General features: G+C 44.7%; 1 long non-coding RNA gene across 1 annotated transcript; it reads right to left on the bottom strand.

Annotated features, from left to right (window-relative positions):
- Positions 1 to 900: 900 nt before the first annotated feature.
- LOC146354979 (uncharacterized) lies at positions 901 to 21834 on the bottom strand. Its single transcript, XR_014788555.1, has 3 exons — positions 21756 to 21834; positions 19238 to 19381; positions 901 to 1787 (listed from the first exon to the last, which is right to left on the bottom strand). It is a non-coding gene; the product is annotated as an uncharacterized LOC146354979 (long non-coding RNA).
- Between the last annotated feature and the right edge of the window lie 82 nt (positions 21835 to 21916).

Below are 21916 nucleotides of genomic sequence, written 5' to 3'. Positions count from 1 at the left end.
CGTGAGTTAGGCCCAGCTTCTCCTGGGTGAACTGCAATTGGCAATGGTGACTTTCAAGGGGCTATTTTGTCTTTATATGTACTTCCAAACTGCAAGTTTTTGAACTTTCTGTACAGTTTGTGAGAGATTTTTGCATATTGCCATCTACGTTGTTTCAGAGGTTTATCATTGGTTTGGAATGCACAGTATCATGCAAGCCCTGTTCTTTCTAACTTTAGCACATTAAAAAGAATCCCTGAGATTTAAAAGAATTTATGTACATGACTTGTATGATCATTATTGTACCACTGCAATTCATATATGTTATTTTTTTAATTAAAACAAAAGGGAGAAAAAGATACTGATACTTAAGACCAAAAACTGTGCTGACAAAGCAAGCCCCTCACTCTCTTCCCACCCACAGCCTTTCACCTCCACCTCCATTCTCTGCCTTCCATAATTCTGATGGCAACAGAGAAAGCAGAAAGGATTGCTGAATTTTGATAGAGGTTGTCTTGATATTTGGAATGCATGCCAGTAATGTATTTTACAGTACATGTTAACAAATTTATGTTGGATATTTGTATTTGTGTTTCTATTTTTTTTCCATTAAGGTATATAACTATTTTGCAATAATTTCAAGAATTCTTATGGTATTTGGAAGAAAGAAAATGGCTTTTACATGTCTTGAAGAGTTCTTTTTTTCTTTGTTGATGCCCCACTATTGACTGACCAGTGTGATTTAAAAAAAAGACTTTTAAGGGAAAAAGCATGTATGTTTTATACTGTTTGTAATAAGTAATTTCGTTAATCTTGCTGCTTATGTGCCAATTTAGTGAGAACAACCTTTGCCGCAGAACTCCCCTCTTTCCATACTCTCAATCCTGTGATATTGTCCAAGAATGTATCAATAAAACATTTTGGTTAAATTTTCTTTATTTATTGTTAACAATGCTTTTTTAGTTGGAATCCCACCTCTGTTTCAACATTTATCAAGGTGATGACAGCCACTAATACTACTTGGCTTATAGCATAAACAATACAGTTGAATAAACATATTAGGTAGGGGTGCCATGTTTAGACAGAAAAAAATGGCTGGGGAATGCTGGGAGTTGGACTTCTTTCTGTCTAAACATGCCTGGGATACCCCAATAAAATCCTATGAAATATAAACAATGTTTAAATAAAACCAGTTACAATAAAATACATTTTTTAATCAAAACAGAGATGAGGCAGGCAACCAGTAGTAAGAATATGACCCGTGGCACTTCTTTTTGTGAAATGGAGGAATGGATTCCAGAACTGACTGCCTGCTGAACTGGAGGCTGTCACTGGCCAAGGGGAAGTCCACAGGTATGTTACACTGGTGGCTGGTGGCTTTCAAAATGTTACATACACAACAAAGGTAAAACCAGGATAGAAAAGAGACAAACACTTACAGTATGGTAAATGCTTATAATATTCAAAATGTATGGGAAGCTTGCTGTCTACAGACTCAAGCCATGCAGCCAACCCAGACTTACCACATTCCCATAACCACAGAGAAACGTGCATTGACTTCAACGCACAATACACAAAACGCAGTTGTACACATCAGCCTTTGGATAATTGCTGTTTGTATGATGGTACAGTGCACCAAGAAGAGTCTGTGGGAATTTTTCTTGAACAATAATGAATGTTGAAGGAGTAGAAAAATGAAGAAATGCTTCAGAACCGAGTCTTCCCTTTTGATGTCCCACAGTTCTCTGGCCTGCAAGATGACAGTTCCTCCCCACTCGCCATCTGACAGCAGAAGTTACAGATCTGTCCTGCAAAACGATATGAAGTGTTCATTATTGCCCATAACTATTAACGAATTATTCTGCCCAAAGCCTTTCCCTTTCCTTGGATTGCAGGCAAACTTGAGTACTGGTAAAAAGTCTTTGAGAACGTAACTGGCTATTTCCACAACGAAAGATGTCCTGATGTGCGGGTGGGTGCTTTCTGTATCCAGTCTGTGTGTCATGAGATGCTATGGGATGGATATGGGGTTCAATTCATGCTCAGTCTAGGTAACGGTGCATAATGACTGCAGTGAAAAGAAGCTCTCATTCATCATGGCACGATTCAAAACAGAGCTGAAAGGGTCACACCACATGTCCCCTACGGAATGAAAAGAAAATAAGGGGGCAATTGCTATAGGGCAAGCTAGGCAATTCATTTTGATTGCCTCTCCCACCAGAAGAGAAAGCACACCTGCATGCTACCTTCAGGCAATGCAGCAATGCTTTGCGTATAATTGGAAGATTAGATTCCAAAGTATTTATCGTCCCATTTTATCTAGACAACTTGATAAATTATATACTGATGAAGGTAATCAGTGTCAAAACAAAATGTGACAGCCCGGAGGCATTTGCCCACAACAGAAAAGCTATGGATGAAAGCCTCCGCGTACCAAATCTGACTGAATCTTGACACTGTTATTTTAAGGGACTGAGGGGGAAGAGAGGGCATTCTAGCACTTTTTCAAAAACTGTACCTGAGTGGGAGCAGGCTTCAGTGGATTGCCACTCTGCAATGTGATCTATCTGAAGGAAAATAAGATATGGGAAATAGCTATGACTATGAATATGCAGCCCCTATCCATCCAGAATTTGGGATGTACTGCAGTATGGTCAAAGGACTTCTGCATTTACAGGCTTCAGCATTTCCTTCAATGGGTTGGGCAGACCTGCATTCAAATGGAGAGCTGCCACCTCATTTAAATGATGAGGGAAGCCTCTGGTTGGCATGGATTTCCACTGGAGACCACATACCTGCCTGGATAGCTGGATAGGAGTGATGATCTTGGAAAACAAGGCATTAAGGGCACAATCCTTTCAGGATAGTGAGCCGCCTCTGAATGCGGAGGCAGCTGACTATCCAGTGCAGGGTGGGTGGAGCACAGAGGGAGTCCTGTCCTCTGCGGTCCAGCCGCCCTGCATTTGTGGCTAGGCAGCTGTTTTTGGCTGTCTAGCTGGGGACTTTGGAGCAGGAGTGGGGAGGCCACATGGCACATAGGAAGTGTCATAATGATGCTTCCTGGCCTCCTCCCCTCCCTGCCCCTGGGAATGCCCCTTTTTTGCCTGCTCTGCACTGCATTTACAAGTGTGGAGACAGGGAAGAACTGTGCTGCCTACGAGGGGGCAGGGGAAGGGAGCGTGGTTTTGGGGAATTGAGCTCGGAACCCTGACTCCAAGCTCAGTTTCAGGAAACTGAAAAATCCTATGACCCTCTAAACACTGCCTAGTGGCCTTAGGACTGCTCTCTAAGGTGCAATCCTTTGCATGTTTAGACAGAAAAAACATCCTGCAACTTTTTAGGAGGTTTTTCTGTCTAAACATGCATAGAATTGCATCCCAAGTAAATCATTCACACACATGAATACATAAGGGATGTGAATGATTTAAAAAGCACAGAGTACAAGGACATGATACCTGTAAATCCCTATTGGTTTTCAAATGTCATTTCAATAAAGAACTGAAACAAGGTCAATGGAGGGTTTTTTTGTTTTTGTTTTTATATACTTCGTTATGTTTCCTCTAAGCATGGTATATTCAGTAGAAATGTGTGCCCCTTTGTGTGTTCTCTTCAGTATTATAAGCAACAAGTATTATAAACATGATACATAAAGCAGGAGTATCTGCGGTTGGTAAGCTGAAGAAAGCAATCACATTTATACAAGTATGGATCAAGGTTTTTAATTTATTTTGTAGACAATTCAGTCCTATACAGCAGGAAGCAGAGCAGATGAGATTATAACTTCTATTTTGACCTTTAGGGTATGTTCTAATACTGGACATTTGAGAAAAGAAAGGCAGGGAAAAGTTTAGAAGTTAAGTTGGAACAGTTCTTCTGCCCAGCTTATTTCCTTGTATGCAGACTTTTTCATCTTAAGATAGAAAGAGGAAGCCTTTATAGTCTTATAGGATTGCCATGTGGTTACTGTGAATAGAACTATCATGGTGGGTTTGCCTTGAAGCAAAGCCAAGTCAGTTGCAGGTTGAACAACAGGAGATGATTTCTATGTGCCAGAATGGCTGGTTGATATTTCTTAATGATAACTGAATCCTTCTTTATACAAGCTAATTTTTAAACACTGATCTCTTGATACCAAGATCTCTCCTGAATGTTTGGAATGGGGAAAAGGAAGGTGGCATGTCTTTCCTATGCGTCCTTTTACTTGGGGGTTGGGGTGGGCTGATGGAGGTCTATGAATGAAAAGTAAAAAGTGAGAAACTTCAGTTAGAGACAGAGACTGACCACCGAGAGGGACAAAGACTTGGGTTTCGGCAAGCTTAAAGCATATTTGTGTGTTTTCTGCCTCTCTGGGCCTGTGGGTTTGCTGTCTGGTAGGAATGCTATGCTGTTTGCCTCCACCTATGGTCTGCTTGGATTTTGGTAAATAAACTCAAATCCTACAAATTCATCATAAGTCTCCAGTGATCCTTCCTCCCAGGGAAACCAAACCCGTGTAGGTGCTACCTCTGAAAATTCTCACAACTTGGGAAAGTGGGGAGTATATAACAATAGGAGAACCACAGGTCATGTGGTTACATTTCAAGTTTGTAAAGCAATACATGAGGAAGAAAATTGATAAAATAGAAATAAGGCATGTCAGCATTTCCAGAACATTTTGGAATAATAAAAAGATTCCACTGTGGGTAGAGAATATTTCAAAAAGTAGAACACAACTAGGGTCCTGGGTTGGTGGGCACATTTGGAATTTTGAGAGTTGTGGGCACTCTCACAAAATGGCTGCCATGGTGGGCATGGCCAGGCATAAACCACTCATTTACTAGAAGGCAAAAAGCTAACAGTACAAGTAATTTGCTCAAGAACCTAAATACAAAGCAGAAGGGGTTCTGAGCTCCAAAACACAGAACTACTTTTTGATTTGAACCCAAATAAAGATGGTACTGGAGGCGGCACTTGTTTTGCATCACACCAGCCTCCCAGTAGAATAAATAAATAAAATTAGGAGGGGCAAGGAACATAATGGGCATCAAGAGAGTTGTCCATGGGCACCACATTGGAGACACCAGCATTTAGGAAACATGTATGGTGACATTTTATACTGGAAGTCAGGACTGGACAGAAGATAGGTCAGTACCTACTGGTAGATTGCTGGATTCTTTGCAATAGATCAGCAAGGGTTTCTAGAACATAAGAAGAGCCATGCTGGATCAGAACAAAAGTCCATCTAGTGCAGCATTCTGTTCACACAGTGGCCAACCAGCTGTTCCTGACTCCCAATTGTTTAAGAATAGCAATAACCACCTCCCCCAGAATTGGAAAATCAAGGTTCTAAATTGTGTGGAGAGTCTCCATGGACACAGGAGGCTCTCCACTGCACATGGTCGACAAGAATGGTGGGGGCATGGGTGGGAGTGGGGGAAGCAAAGCTGGCATGTTCATCCCTGCTCCACTTCTTGTCTGTAGATATCTTTTAAACACCTGAAGAGGGCTTATAGTTTATTATGGGATACAATTGACGACTGGTTGCGCCAGCACCAGCACCTGAGCCACTGTTTTACATACTCTGTTGGATGGACCTAGTTTGCTCTGTTCAAGAACAAACTAGATCCTGCAAACCTGAAGTCTGTCTATGCCTGGTGCAAATAACTGTTTCTTTATACTCACCCTTCCCAAATCTGAATAAAAAACTGGAGCACCAGATATACAGTCAGGGCCAGAAATATTGGAACAAGGATAACTGTTTTGGCAGTTGACCTCTGTGCACCACCACATTGAAGGTGAAAGGAAACACACCCAGATGGGAGCGAAGTCAGGACTGTCAGCTGTAATTCAAGGAGTTTGACAAAAGTGGGGCACTAACCATTCAGGAAGGACAGCCAGTGGCATACACACACACACCCATCGTTGGTGGCTCATAAGTAATGGAACGAATGGCTGACAAGCAGCTGCATGGCCAGGTGTGGCCTGTTTCCTGGGAACCCCATGACCAAGCAAGCAGATAAAAGGCCTGGAGGTGGTTCTGAGTGTTACATTTGCATGTTGCAACTCCCAACATGAGGTCCAAAGCGGTGTCCATGTGAGTGAAGGAAGCCATCATTAGGCGGAGGAAACAAAAACCCATCAGAGAGATAGCAAAAACAGTGGGAGTGGCCAACACAACAGTTTGGAACATCCTGAAAAAAAAGGAATTAACTGGCAAGCTCAGCAACAGCAAAAGGCCTGGAAGACCACGGAAGACAACTAGAGTGGATGACCGCAGAATTCTGCTTATGGTGAAGAGGAACCCTTTCACAACATCTAGCCAGGTCAAGAACGCTCTTGCGGAGGTAGGCATGTCACTGTCAACATCTACAGTCAAGAGACGGCTTTATGAATGTAAATACAGAGGCTTCACAACAAGGTGCAAACCACTGATAATGCTCAAGAACAGAAAGGCCAGATTAGCCTTTGCCAGCAAACACCTAAAAAAGCCTGCCCAGTTCTGGAATACGATTCTTTGGACTGATGAAGCCAAGATGAACTTGTATCAGAATGATGGGAAGAGAAAAGTATGGAGAAGGAAAGGAACAGCTCATGATCCAAAGCATACCACATCATCTGTCAAACATGTTGGAAGCAGTGTTATGGCATGGGCATGTATGGCTACCAATGGAACCAGGTCACTGGTGTTTATTGATGACCTGACTGCTGATCAAAGCAGCAGGATGAATTCTGAAGTGTATAGGGGTATACCTTCTGCTCAGATTCAGCCAAATGCTGCCAAACTGATAGGACGCCGCTTCATATTGCAGATGGATAATGACCCAAAACATACAGCAAAAGCTACCCAAGGGTTTCTCAAGGCAAAGAAGTGGGATGTTCTTCAATGGCCAAGTCAGTCACCTAATCTCCACCCAATAGAGCATGCTTTTCACTTACTGAAGACAAGACTGAAGGCAAAAAGACCCTGAAGGCAGCTGCAGCCTGCAGGCTGCAGTAAAGGCCCGGCAAAGCATCTCAAGGGAGGAAACTCAGCATTTGGTCATGTCCATGGGTTCCAGACTTCAGGCAGTTATTGACTGCAAAGGATTTTCATCCAGCCCAGGTATTCAAGGTGATCCTTAAGTCTGAAATGATGTTGGTTTGTTCCATTACTTATGAGCCACCAATGATGGGGGTGTGTGTGCATGCCACTGGCTGTCCTTCCTGAATGGTTAGTGCCCCACTTTTGTCAAACCCCTTGAATTACAGCTGACAGTCCAGACTTCGCTCCCATCTGGGTGTGTTTCCTTTCAACTTCAATGTGGTGGTGTACAGAGGCTAACTGCCAAAACAGTTATCCTTGTTCCAATATTTCTGGCCCTGACTGTACCTTATTTTTTCCTCTTAGATATTTATCAAAATGAAAATATCCCTGCAAAGTATATGTTTAATTTTCACATCCATGCTGGCCTCCAATTTCAGTAGAGATGTTCTTCTCTTAATGAAGACTTAACAAGTTTATTACCATGTACTCTTGGTCAGACTGAATATGCCAATTGGAGTTTTGGACCAGGGTAGGGAACAGAGGACAGAATCCAACTAAAGTCCTGCTAAGGGCAGACCCATTGAAATGCATGGACTTAAGTTAGTCTTGACGAACTTAAGTCCCATTCATTTCAATGGGTCTGCTCTTAGCAGGACTTTAGTTGGATTCTGCCCAGAGGATCATGTCTGCATAAGATATTATATTTAGTTGCATCCTTTCTTTGCATTTTAAAACAGTAGGTATTACAGGCACTTTTCTCCATTGTAGTGTATTTTAAATATTAGTCTATAAGCTTGCCCAGGATGCTGTGTTCTGAAAACTTTTAAAAAGGCAAAGATGCTGCTACTGCTATTGAGTCATTTCTTCATGGGCAAATTTATGCATTTCCATAGGTGCTTCTTACCAATAAAAGCATGCCTCAGAAAACACTACCCACATATTCCCTGAAGGATTCATTATTTTCTACTTGAAGGACATGCATCCACTAACCTGCCTCATCCATTTAAATATTTACATGAAAAGAAACAACAGGGAAGAGCAGGCTTTCAGTAAATAAGGAGCCATGACATACCCTTTATTTCTGGAAGTGTACTGAGATTCCATTGTCCAGTTTCCTACTGTGGTGGTGATTACTAAGCAAGGCAGAACAGATGGCATCCTTACAGACTTTGCCCTGCATCCTTATATAGTTTGGTCCTTATAAAAGATAGTTGCAACTGGGTATTGTTGTGTCATACAGCTCTGCACCTACTGGTGGCCCTTCTAATATGCTGTACCACCTTCTTCCAAGAGATAAAAAGAGAATGAGAATAGAAGGAGTGCATAAACACCAGCCCTATATTGCAGTAAAGTTATATATCTTAACCAACTCTAGGTCATCTGTAGTGATGTCTGTCATTCTCTCTTTTCATCAGGCAAACAAACAACTAAGTGTCTTGCCAATATAGGACTTCTAGGTAGGGATGGCGCGGGTGCCCATTTCAGTCTGCAAATCTTTTGGACTGCTGGTACCTGTGCCCCCCAAGCTGCGCCCCCAAGTTCTCCCCTGCTCGCTGGCCCTCTGGGCTGCAGTAGAGCCCCCCCCACTCCACAATTTACTGGGGCCTGTTATCCCCATTGCCATGTTTTGAAAAAACATGGTGATCGGCAGCGCTTGCCCATAGACTTATATGCAAAATAGCACTGTGAAACTAGGGCATATGAGCGATCCACAGTGCTTTTTGCATATACGTCTATGTGCCCACAGGTCACTGGCAAAGTGCCTTGGTCTGCCTTGGGGATTTGGAGCTATTCTGATTTGGAGCCCCCTTTTCAATTCCTGTATTCCTTCCCTTCCCATTTTTGAACTCTATATCTTTTCCCTTAAAAAATAAAATATAAACCCTTTCCTTTGCTTGTAGGTAGTTCTGTATTTGCTTTACTTTTGCTCTTGTGTGTCTCTGTGTGTCTCTCTGTGTGTGTGTGTGCTTGTGTTGGGGTCAAGCAAAGCACTACACACATCCACATTTCAAACTACAGTGGGCAAAGCACTACATCTATTATTTAAATAATATTCCACTGTTTGGCAAAGCAAACAAGCCCAATATGAGGCATCTTTGGGATCTCAAATCCATTGCAGATTTCTCCAACATCCCTACTGTTACAAACAGAGTACGAGAGAGAGAGAGAGAGAGAGAGAGAGAGAAGGAAGTTGTATGGATTTAGAAAAGATGGACATTAAATTGACCAGACTTTAGAAATCCAGCAAATTTTTACCACAGGGCAGTAGCATCAATCATCTCTTAAGTCCAAGATGGCAAATTGCCAGTCCACAGCCTGAATGCCAACTTTATCTGGCCCCAGATTTTTGTGGTACTAAGGGGAAGGGGTTATTTGTACTTCAAAGAAACCTACAGCAGAGATTAGGGATAGGAGGATAGTGACCTCCTTCTAAGCACCACTTAAACACCTAACTGCTCTGATTATCCCTTTATGACCTTTGGCTTGAGTTTCTGAGAACAGCACATTTTATCTGTGCCTACCACAAAAACTACTGGGACAAACAATCTGAAATTTGGCAGGTGGAATCCTCTCCATGGGGGCTGACAGGTCCCCAAATGTCATGTATTTATCATGAAAACTGAAAAGGTATGGCCGTTTTTGTTTTCCAATGCAAGTCAATGTCAGAATGATTTGGATATCTGAATCTCGCTTTGGATCCAAATCTGAAACAAAGCAGATGGGGTCTGAATCAGTCCGAAGTGAGGTGGGGCTGCTTTGGAAGGTCTGAAGTGGCATCCAAAGTAGGGGTACCATGCACAGCCTGAGTTGCTATGAGTTCCTCACTTTTCCACCTTTTAAATTCATTTTATCCCATTTCTGCATCAGTTTGCAATTTTTTAAATATGTAAACCGGTATACATTTTTGTGCACATTTTTCCTAATCTACATATTTTGTATGCATTTTCCCAAGCAGTTTTCCCTCATATGTGTTTTGTATGTTATTTTCACTAAGATGTTCACTAAAATATAAATTTCTGTTCACACTTTCTTCTAAAATACAGTCAGGGCCAGAAATATAAATATTGAAAAAGGATAACTGTTTTGACAGTTGGCCTCTGTACACCACCACATTGAAGTTGAAAGGAAACACACCCAGATGGGAGCAAAGTCAGGACTGTCAGCTGTAATTCAAGGGGTTTGACAAAAGTGGGGCACTAACCATTCAGGAAGGACAGCCAGTGGCATACACACACACACCCATGGTTGGTGGCTCATAAGTAATGGAATAAACCAACATAATTTCAAACTTAAGGATCTCCTTGAATACCTGGATGAAAATCCTTTGCAGTCAATGACTGCCTGAAGTCTGCAACCCATGGATATGACCAAATGCTGAGTTTCCTCCCTCGAGATGCTTTGCCGGACCTTTACTGCAGCTGCCTTCAGCTGCTGCTTTTTTATGAGTCTTTTTGCCTTCAGTCTTGTCTTCAGTAAGTGAAAAGCATACTCTATTGGGTGGAGATCAGGTGACTGACTTGGCCATTGAAGAACATCCCACTTCTTTGCCTTGAGAAACCCTTGGGTAGCTTTTGCTGTATGTTTTGGGTCATTATCCATCTGCAATATGAAGCGGCATCTTATCAGTTTGGCAGCATTCGGCTGAATCTGAGCAGAAAGTATACACTTCAGAATTCATCCTGCTGCTTTGATCAGCAGTCAGGTCATCAATAAACACCAGTGACCCAGTTCCATTGGCAGTAGGGATGTGGGAGAATTCCGCCACAGATTTCAGTGAGGCCGAATGCACTGGCATTCGGCCCCCCGAAACCCGTGGCAGAACGGCCTCCCACCCCCCGCCACCCTGTGGAATCCCCCCGGGATGAAGCTTACCTGGGGCAGATGCTCCGGCGGCGGCAGCTCTGGCAGTGGCAGCTGATCTCTCAGCCGGCTGCTGCGGCCGCAAATGGTGGCCATCGTAGCAGCCACCATTTGCATCCTGCCAGGCTGCCGTGATAGGCTAGGTAAGTATTTATGTAGCCTATCACGGTTAAGGCAGCCACGCAAACTGCGGATCCCCCACTGCAGAGCCACGTAAGGGATTCATACATCCCTAATTGGCAGCCGTACATGCCCATACCATAAGACTGCCTCCACCATGTTTGACAGATGATGTGGTATGCTTTGGATCATGAGCTGTTCCTTTCCTTCTCCATACTTTTCTCTTCCCATCATTCTGGTACAAGTTCATCTTGCTTTCATCAGTCCAAAGAATCATATTCCAGAACTGGGAAGGCTTTTTTTAGGTGTTTGCTGGCAAAGGCTAATCTGGCCTTTCTGTTCTTGAGCATTATCAGTGGTTTGCACCTTGTTGTGAAGCCTCTGTATTTACATTCATAAAGCTGTCTCTTGACTGTAGATGTTGACAATGACATGCCTACTTCCTCAAGAGCGTTCTTGACCTAGCTAGATGTTGTGAAAGGGTTCCTCTTCACCATAAGCAGAATTCTGTGGTCATCCACTCTAGTTGTCTTCCGTGGTCTTCCAGGCCTTTTGCTGTTGCTGAGCTTGCCAGTTAATTCCTTTTTTTTCAGGATGTTCCAAATTGTTGTATTGGCCCCTCCCACTGTTTTTGCTTTCTCTCTGATGGGTTTATTTTGTTTCCTCTGCCAAATGATGGCCTCCTTCACTCGCATGGACACCACTGGACCTCATGTTGGGAGTTGCAACATGCAAATGTAACACTCAGAACCACCTCCAGGCCTTTTATCTGCTTGCTTGGTCATGGGGTTCCCAGGGAACAGGCCACACCTGGCCATGCAGCTGCTTGTCAGCCATTCGTTCCATCACTTATGAGCCCCCAATGATGGGTGTGTGTGTATGCCACTGGCTGTCCTTCCTGAATGGTTAGTGCCCCACTTTTGTCAAAACCCTTGAATTACAGCTGAAAGTCCTGACTTCGCTCCCATCTGGGTTTGTTTCCTTTCAACTTCAGTGTGGTAGTGTACAGAGGCCAAATGCCAAAACAGTTATCCTCGTTCCAATATTTCTGGCCCTGACTTAATTGATTTTGTATGCATTTTTTAAATTTGTAAACAACATCACAAAATTTAGAAAAGTGCAAATACTGAAGTATAATGGTATCTGTCTGAATATTGGTTTGAGAAGTCCACATTAAAATACAAAGTGAATTAATTACTCCACCATCCCTATTATACTGGTTTTAACATTGCTTGTGTAGAGGTTTATCCTACATTCCCATTATTTAAATCGCAAGTTCTTTCCATCTGTTTATGGAGACATTTGTGAAGTTTTGAACATTCTTATCAAACAGCAAACCAAACAAAAGTTGGCCAAATTCTGTGCCAAATGTAATAACTACAGCTATTCCTAGCACAGAGAAAGCCATGTTGTACTTGCCTGCTATGTTGCTGCTAAAGATGAGGAACTTGCCAGAAAAAAGATGTGGCAACCCTAATTCAGCAGCACAAATATGAATTGACAGGGATTTAAACCCAGACTGATGGGCTAAGTGCTCAAAGCCTTCTTCCTGGCCAGACAAATCTGTGAGTTTCACATTCTCTCACCTCCTCCTCCTCATTATTATTATTATTAAACTCTCAACTTCTTTCCATCCAATTAAGAAAGAAATTTGAATTTTGGTAAGTTAGTATCAAAAACCTGACATTCTCATCCCATCCCTGGGGGGGGGGGTGTTTTAGAAAACCTTAGGGATGTACAGATTCACCACCATCTGTTCCGGTGGGGAATCTGCCTGGGGGGGGCGATCCATTCCTCCCCCCCTACTGGAATCCTCCAGAGCAGCTCCACAAGGATTCCGTGCAGCTGCCCAGCTTGAGGGCCACTTACTTGGGTGGCCAGAGCCATTTTTCTGCACGCCCATCGCCATTAAAAAAAAAAAATGGCGATCAGCAGGATGTGCCCATAGACTTATACACAAGATTCATGGCTCTATTTGCATATAAGTCTATGGGCACATCCTGCCGATCACCTTTTTTTTTTTATGGCAATCGGTGCAGAGGAGAATGGCTCTGGCTGAGCAAGTAGCCGAATGCCGTCCCATGCGGAATCCTCATGAAGTGGAGGTAAGTGGGGCTGATCTGCCATGGATTCCGGAGGCCAGATTCCAAAGAATCTGGCCTCATTTGAATCCACAGCAGATTTCTCTGACATCCCTAGAAAACCTGATGGGAAGGAAACTCCAGCCCAAGACATTCTTAACAGAACAGCACTTCTGGGAAAAGGATGCTTAGCAGAGTGACTGTCTTCCTTCTTCTCTTTCTTCTCCTTCTTCATCTCTAGTCAAACATGCAGCAGGGGACGGGGTGGGAGGGGGAGATTCCCTGACCCTGAATTGATATGTTACCAGTATGCACAATAGAAAAGCAAACAATAATTTGCATTTAGAAAGGATTTCATTTTAGTCTAAGCAAACAACATAGATAGAAATACAGCATACTTTAATATGTACAGATTTGGGAGGGGATAAATGGTAGCAAAACTAGTAAAGCTGCTACAGCTTTTGTAAAACCTAAACCATATGTACTGAAATACTGTTCATTGTTGCAAAATAAATGGCAAGCACTTAACAAAATGTATCCAATAAAGAATGAGGAAAATGCAAATGGTTCGATGGTCACCCCCGCCCCCGGCAATTCTTTGCTAAGAGTAAATTTTATGGGAAGGTACACACTATGGGGTTTAATCATTTTGTGGCTCTACTCTGTACTAGGCCAGATGGCTGAGAAACCGCTTTTGGGTCCCAGATATAGAATATATGGTCTGGCCTTGAAGTGCTGGGATGTCATATAGGTGTAGGGGTGTACGGATTCCCCACCATCTGTTCCGGTGGGGAATCTGTGGGGGGGGAGGCAATCCGTTCCCCCTCCCTGGAATCCTCCAGAGTGGCTCCGCTCCACTCGAATTCCAGGGGGGAAGGAACTGGCTTGGGGGCGCTTACCTTCCCTCCTGCCAGCCAGCGCCGTTCGCCTCCTCCCTGTCCCTGCCGATAGCCATGTCTTTTTTCTTTTTTTAAAAAAGGCGATTGGAAGGATGTGTCCATAGACTAGGTATGTACGAAAGTCACTTACCTTTCCACGGATTCTGTTCATGGGGGGGAGGCATTCTGTCCCTCCCCCCGGAATCCTCGTCGGGGGGGAGGTGATCCGTTCCTCCCCCCTGGAATCCTTGACGGCTGGCTGTGCTCCGTGGCGGCTCTGTGGAGCAGCCACCCAGGCCCAGGCCAGGGCTGTCTATAGCCAGATTGCCGGCCGTGGAGGGCTCTGGGTAAAAAACAAACAAAATGCGTACGCATATGGTGGCAGCTATGGCCGCCGCCATTTGCGTTCCTTATTTTTCTTCGTCTTAGTCTACGTCAATATTTACGTAGACTAAGATGAAGAAAAGAAAGGGGAACGCAAATAGCGTAGTGGGCGCTATTTGCGTTCCCCTTCCTTTTCTTCATCTTAGTCTACATAAATATTGACGTAGACTAAGATGAAGAAAAATAAGGAACGCAAATGGCGGCGGTTGTAGCCACCACCATTTGTGTACGCGTTGTTGTTGGTTTTTTTTACCCAGATGTGATAGGCTACATAAGTCTTTACATAGCCTATCACGTCTATGGGGGGAAAAAAAACACAGACTGCAAATGGCGGCGGCAGCAGCCGGTAGGGAAACCAGCTGCCGCCACCGAAGCCGCCGCTGGAGCCGCTGCCATCCGCATCCACCCCAGGTAAGTCTCGTCCCAGGGGGGATCCACGGGGGGCGGGGGGGCAGGCCGTTACGCGATGGATTTCGGGGGGCCAAATGCACTGGCATTCGGCCTCACCGAGATCCGTCATGGAATTCTCTGACATCCCTACCATAGACTTATATGCAAATAGAGTCATAAATCTTGCATATAAGTTTATGTGTCCATAGGCTTATATGCAAGATTCATGACTCTATTTGCATATAGGTCTATGGGCACATCCTCCCGATCACCTTTTTTTTTAAAGACTTTTTTTAGAGGCAATCTGCTAGAACAGGGAGGAGCCGAGGCGAACAGCTCTGGCTGGAAAAAGCAGCCAAGTGCCATTCCGCCTCCATTCCTCCTGGAGCAGAGGTAAGTGGCCCTGATCCTCTGCGGATTCCTGAGGCCAGATTCCAAAGAATCCAGCCTCATTTGAATCCACAGCGGATTTCTCTGACATCCCTATATAGGTCTCCCTGTAGCTAGGGATGGACGAAAGGGACTTACCTTGTCCCGCAGCTTGCTTCGTGGTGGGGGGAAGGCGCTTCGGTTCTCCCCCCGAAGTTCAGGCAAGGGGGGGGAGGCGCCCCACCTCGCCCGGCCGAAATTCAGGCCGGGCGGCAGGCGCCCCATCCCTCGCCGGCGAAATTCAGGCTGGGTAGGAGCTGTGTGTCTACCCGGCTGTGAAAAAAAAAGTAAAACAAAAAAACACACACACCCGTGATAGGCTACGTAATGATTTACGTAGCCTATCACGGCTAGATTTCCAAAGTCAGCCGTGATAGGCTACGTAAATCGTCACGTAGCCTATCACGGGTGACTTTAAAAAAAAAAAAAAAAAGCGCATACGCAAATGGCGGCTCCCATGGGCGCCGACATTTGCGTTCCTTATTTCAGCATGTCTAGTCTACGTAAAGATTTACGTAGACTACGGCGAAAATAAGGGAACGCTATTTGCGTTGCCCTTATTTTCGCCGTAGTCTACGTAAATCTTTATGTAGACTAGACGTGTCAAATTAAGGAACACAAATGGCGGTCCCCATGGGAGCCGCCATTTGCGTACGCGGTTTTTTTTTTCAAAGTCACCCGTGATAGGCTACGTGACGATTTACGTAGCCTATCACGGCTGACTTTGGAAATCTAGCCGTGATAGGCTACGTAAATCATTACGTAGCCTATCACAGGTGTGTTGTTGGTTTTTTTTACTTTACTTTTTTTTTTTGCAATGGCGGTGGCGGCAGCCAGTCGGGAGACCGGCCGCCGCCCCCGCCCCCGCCGAACTGCTGCCGAACCGCCGCCGGGGGCCGCCGCCAAGAGGGACATTCGCTGAAGGTAAGTCCCATCCCGGGGGGGGTGGGGGGCCGGTGGAGAATTTCCCCAAAACTTTGGGGGGGCCGAATGCGTCGGCACTCAGCCTCCCGAAGATTCGTGGAGAAATTCTCCGCCAACCCTACGTAGGGATGGCGGAGAATTTCTGAGAATTTCTCCACGAATCTCAGTGAGGCTGAATGCCAACGCATTCGGCCCCCCGAAATTGGCAGTGAAATTCTCCGCCCCCCTCCCCCCCCGGAATGGGACTTACCTCATGCGAATGTCCCTCTCGGCGGCAGGGCCCGGCCGCCGCCACCAGTACAAAATAAAGTAAAAAAAAAAAAACGTGATAGACTACGTAACGATTAACGTAGCCTATCACAGCTAGATTTTCAAAGTCAGCCATGATAGGCTACGTTAATCGTCACATAGCCTATCACAGGTGACTTTGGGGAAAAAAAAGTGTACGCAAATGGCGGCGGCCCATGGGCGCCACCATTTGTGTTCCTTAGTTTGGCACGTCTAGTCTACATAAAGATTTACGTAGACTACGGCGAAAATAAGGGAACACTATTTGTGTTGCCCTTATTTTCTCCGTAGTCTACGTAAATCTTTATTTAGACTAGACGTGCCAAAATAAGGCACCGCCGCCATTTGCGTATGCACTTTTTTTTTTCCCCCAAAGTCACCCATGATAGGCTACGTGACGATTAACGTAGTCTATCATGGCTGACTTTGGAAATCTAGCCGTGATAGGCTACGTTAATCATTACGTAGCCTATCACAGAGTTTTGGTGTTTTTTTTTCACTTTTTGTTTCACGGCCGAGGAGACGGAGCGCTTCTCCCCTGCCTGAATTTCAGCCGGGCGAGGCGGGACGCCTCCCCTCCCTCGCCTGAACTTCGGGGGGAGAAGCGAAGCGCCTCCCCCCCACCGTGAAGCCAAGCTGCGAAAAGGTAAGTGACTTTCGTACATCCCTACTTTTACGTTTAGAGACAAGATCACTAAGTAGGGACATGATAAAGGTAAAGGTGTCCCCAACCAGTCATGTCTGACTCTAAGGGGTGGTGCTCATCTCCATTTCTAAGCCGAAGAGCCAGTGCTGTCTGAAGATGCTTCCGTGGTCACGTGGCTGGCATGACTTCGGCAGGTGCACGGAACACTGTTACCTTTCCTGCCGAAGCGGTACCTATTTATCTACTTGCAATTTCTTGCTTTTGAACTGCTAGGTTGGCAGGAGCTGGGACTGAAGATGGGAGCTCACTCCGTCTAGGGTTGGCGGAGAATTTCTCCCTGAAACTTCAGGGGGCTGAGCGCCAACATGTTCGGCCCCCCGAAGAAGTTTCGTGGAGAAATTCTCCGCACCCCCCGCCCCCTATACTCCCCCGGGACGGGACTTACCTTTCCCGAATGTCCCTCCCAGCGGCGGGTCCCGGCGGCGGTTCGTCGGGTCTTCGTCAGGGGCAGGGGCGGCAGCCAATCTTTCGACCAGCTGCCGCTGCTGCCATTCCAATAAAACTAAAAAAAAAAACCCGCCCCCGTGATAGGCTACGTGACGATTAACGTAGCCTATCATGGCTAGATTAGCAAAGTCAGCCGTGATAGGCTATGTAAATCGTCACGTAGCCTATCAAGGGTGACTTTAAAAAAAAAAAGTGCGTACGGCTAATGGCGGCCCCCATAGGGCACCGCAATTCGCGTTCCTTATTTGGTCCCTGTAGTCTACGTAAAGATTACGTAGACTATGGCGAAAATAAGGGCAACGCTATTTGCGTTGCCCTTATTTTCGCCGTAGTCTACGTAAAGATTTACGTAGACTACAGCGACCAAATAAGGAACACGAATGTCGGCTCCCTATGGGGGCCGCCATTCGCGTATGCGCTTTTTTTTTTTTTAAGTCACCCGTGATAGGCTACGTGACGATTTATGTAGCCTATCATGGCTGACTTTGCAGATCTAGCCATGATAGGCTACGTTAATCGTCACGTAGCCTATCAGGGGGGCGTGTTTTTTTTAACTTTTTATTTAGCAGCCGGGCGAGGCGAGGTGCCTCCTCCCCGGCCTGAATTTCGGCCGGGCGAGGCGAGAAGCGTCCCCCCCGGCCTGAATTTCGGCCGGGCGAGGTGGGAAGCCTCCCCCCCCAGCCTGAACTTCGGGGGGAGAGCAGCGAAGCGCCTCCCCCCCACCGCGAAAAGCTGCGAGACCAGGTAAGTGACTTTCGTGCACCCCTAACTCCGTTATGCAGCACTCGGGTCTCGAACTGCTGTCCTGCTGACCTTCCGGTCTGCAGTTCAGCACCTTAACCACTAAGCCACCGCAGCCCCTATCAGGGACATGATAGACCATTATAAAATGATACATGTTGTCAAGAAATGAGAGACACATTTTTTTTCTTTTTCCCCTCAACATTAGAACACAAACATGCACAAAGGAAATTCAAGCAGACAATAAAGGATGCAAACAAGCATTTTGAGTAGGGATGTACAGATTGTGTAAAATCCATTCCGTCTGTGTTTTGCGGATTGTCAGGTGGCTTTTGTTCCATCCCATTGATTGAATTGGATTTTTTAAGTTCACAAATTTGTGCAAATGCACATTTGTGCAAATTCTCATGTACAAAAATGTGCAAATTCCCCCCCGAATGTGCAAAATCCCCCCCAAATACTCATTTTCATGCTTTAGTCTATGGGGAAATGTGCACTCTTGGCCCTTTTTATTTTTTGTGTATTTTTTTGAGGATAAAATTTGTGCAATATCAGGAAAGTTAGAAGAATGGTCCACAAGTCTGTGGAATCTGCCCAACAGGGGAAAAGCCAGTCCATTGTGGAATCCGCTGGTCAGATTCATGAAAATCTGAACTCATTTGATTCTGTTACAGATTTCTCTGACATCCATAATTGTGAGGAGTATATTGCTAATAACATCAAGGGCAACAATAGTCTTTAAATATATCAGAATCAGGAAACTATCTAAGGTAGGGATGTCAGAGAATTCCGCCATGGACTGAAATGGGATTGAATTCCCTTCAGTTTGTGCCACGGAATCCTCTGTGGAACAGCACCACGAGGTCCTGCGGAGCCAGCAGTCATGTGGCTTTTTTTTTGTCATCTGCACAGAGTCGTGAAATTTTCGTAAATAAAAATGCAAGGTAGTATATTTTGATAATAAATACGTAAGTTTTTTTTAAAAAAAGAAATGAATTGTGCTCACCGCCTTGTTTGTGGGTGTTCTTTTTCAATTGAAGTCCTCCATCTCTGTTTACTTTCAGCCAAAACACTTCCTCCTCCTTGGGGCTTCCTTAAACAAGGCTGCCCTAGGTGTGCCTGAGCGATACACTCTTTGTTTAAAGCAACACTGTTAAGAAAGAAAGAAAGAAAGAAAGAAAGAAAGAAAGAAAGAAAGAAAGAAAGAACCTTTTAAAATGACCATGCCAGTCTGGAGCCCTGCACGAGTATTATTCCCCCCTGCTAGGCTTTCTATTTCCACATTCAGCATTGTTGTCGACGTTGTGAAGCTAAAATGGAGAGGAGAACCAACTCTGTGCATGTCTACTCAGAAGTAAGTCTTATTGAGTTCAATGCGACTTACTCCTACACATGTCAGCACCCCACTTGCCCCCAGCTCAGCTTTGTGTTTCCACATCCAGCTCATGATCAAACCTCCTGTTAGTTACCTCAGTGGGTGACTTTGGGCTGGACTCTAACCACTACCCCACACTTCTGTTATGAAACTCATGAAGAAAAAGAGACAGAATAATGGAAAGTTCTTTCTGAAGTAGTCACACTTCACTTGTACAAATGCAGCTTGAAGGGAAAGATCAGCAACCATCTCTTTGTTTGAATAAAAAGCACACTCTGCACTTGCTCAGGGAATGGACAAAATGAGGAATAAACATACCAGGGAATATGAAGAACTATATTCTTCTAGTGTGTGTGTGTGTGTGTGTGTGTGTGTGTGTGTAATCTCCCTCCATCCAGCTGTTCCCTGGAAAAAAAAACCCATTCACCCAAGGGTCTTCTGAGATAACTAACAGGAGGTTTGACAATGAGTTGGGTGTGGAAATACAAAGCTGAGCTGGGGGCAAGTGGGGTGCTGACATGTGTAGGAGTAAGTTGCATTGAACTCAGTAAGACTTACTTCTGAGTAGACATGCATAGAGTTGGTTCTCTGCTGAGAGAACCAAGAGCTGAGAGCTATTAAAGGTCCTTTAGACTTCTGGTCATCTATACTTGGCCATATTATATATATATATATATATATATATATATATATATATATATATGCATCTAGTGGTTTAAGATATCAAGGATTCTACTTTGGGTTGTTGTTGTTTTTAAAATTCATCCTAAACACTGAAAATTGCATTCTATTTTATCAACATTTAGTCCAGGAAAAGGTATAACCTTAAGTTTTAAAGAATAAGTGCTTGACTGTACTTTCAAATGGATACAGATTTTCTTTTAAAGACTACAGTGACACTGTAGGCCTGGGGCATTGCCCTTGGCTCTAGCACATGGGAATCCTGCAGTCCCAGCTACCACTGTAAAACATCTGTTTGAAAAAGGTACAAACAGTAAGATGACAAGTGTGACCTACGTCTTGTTAAATGACAGCACACAAGTGGGGATTCTGGCATGTGGATTGATACCATCCTCTGATCTGATGTGGGTGAAAAGGGTGTTTGTGTGTGTGTGTGTGTGCGCACACACGTATATTGCAGGCCTGTTAGTTTTATGAAGTATAACCTTGTAGCTGTAATGAAGTCTAACCTTGTACACCTCCAAAAAGCACTGTAATGTAGGACTGGCAGAAGCACTGGCCCATTCAGAATGGCCTAGTTGTCTTTTCTTTTGTAAAACAACAACTCTGACACAAAGGGACTATTCTCCCTTAACATTATGTGCTGTATCTCTCTATATTACAATAAAGTATACCAGCTCAGACTATTTGACCATCTAGCCAACTAATGTCTATCCTGACCAGCAGCAGCTCTCCATCTTTCACATCAGCTAATCCTTTTCAACTGGAGATGCCACGTCCGAAGCTGGGACCTTCTGCATGCAAAGTGTGCATGCTTTAGTCCAACCACTACACATACATGTGTCCATGTCCTCTGCTATGTCAGTGTGGTGTAGCGGCTAGAGTATTGGATTAGGAGTCAGGAGATCTGGGTTCTAGTAGGGATGGATGGACTCATCTCCGTCTGGGTGGCCCAGGCATCCAATGAGCTGCTGCCCCCGCTTGTGCGCCCCAGACCTGCTTGTCGAGCTGCTGTGCTTGGCTGGACCTGTGCACCCAACTAGCAGGTCCAGCAGCTGCTTGCTTTCTACCCGAGCCACCCATGTCGCGTAAAAATGGTGGCTCGGGTATTTCCATAAGTCGAATGTTGTGGAAAAGGTGGCTGTAAAGAAGCCATTTCTGCAACAATTACAGGCAGTGGCTTGACAGAAGGAGGATGAGAGGGAAGCCCCTCTCATCCTCCTCCTGCCCCGCCGGCGCTAGGGATGTCAGAGAATTCCACCAAGGACTGAAATGGGATCGAATTCCCTTCAGTCCGTGCCACGGAATCCTCTGCGGAACGGCGCCACAAGGTCCTGCAGAGCCAGCAGTCATGCAGCTTTTTTTTTGTCATCTGCAAAGAGTCGCATAATTTTCGTAAATAAAAATGCAGTGTAGTATATTCCGATAATAAATACGTAAGTTTTTTTAAAAAATGAATTGTACTCACCACCTTGTTTGTGGGTGTTCTTTTTCAATTGAAATCCTCCTTCTCCATTTACTTTCAGCCAAAACACTTCCTCCTCCTCGGGGCTTCCCAAGACAAGGCTGTCCTAGGTGTGCCTGAGCGATGCACTCTTTGTTTAAAGCAATGCTGTTTTAAAGAAAGAA

Source organism: Heloderma suspectum, chromosome 2 (genome assembly GCF_057233095.1).
Source record: "Heloderma suspectum isolate Gila_16-S chromosome 2, 16-S_ref, whole genome shotgun sequence".
Taxonomy (NCBI): Eukaryota; Metazoa; Chordata; class Lepidosauria; order Squamata; family Helodermatidae; genus Heloderma; species Heloderma suspectum.
The sequence above is the reverse complement of the archived record's forward strand: the minus strand, read 5'-3'. Positions and strand labels throughout refer to the sequence as shown.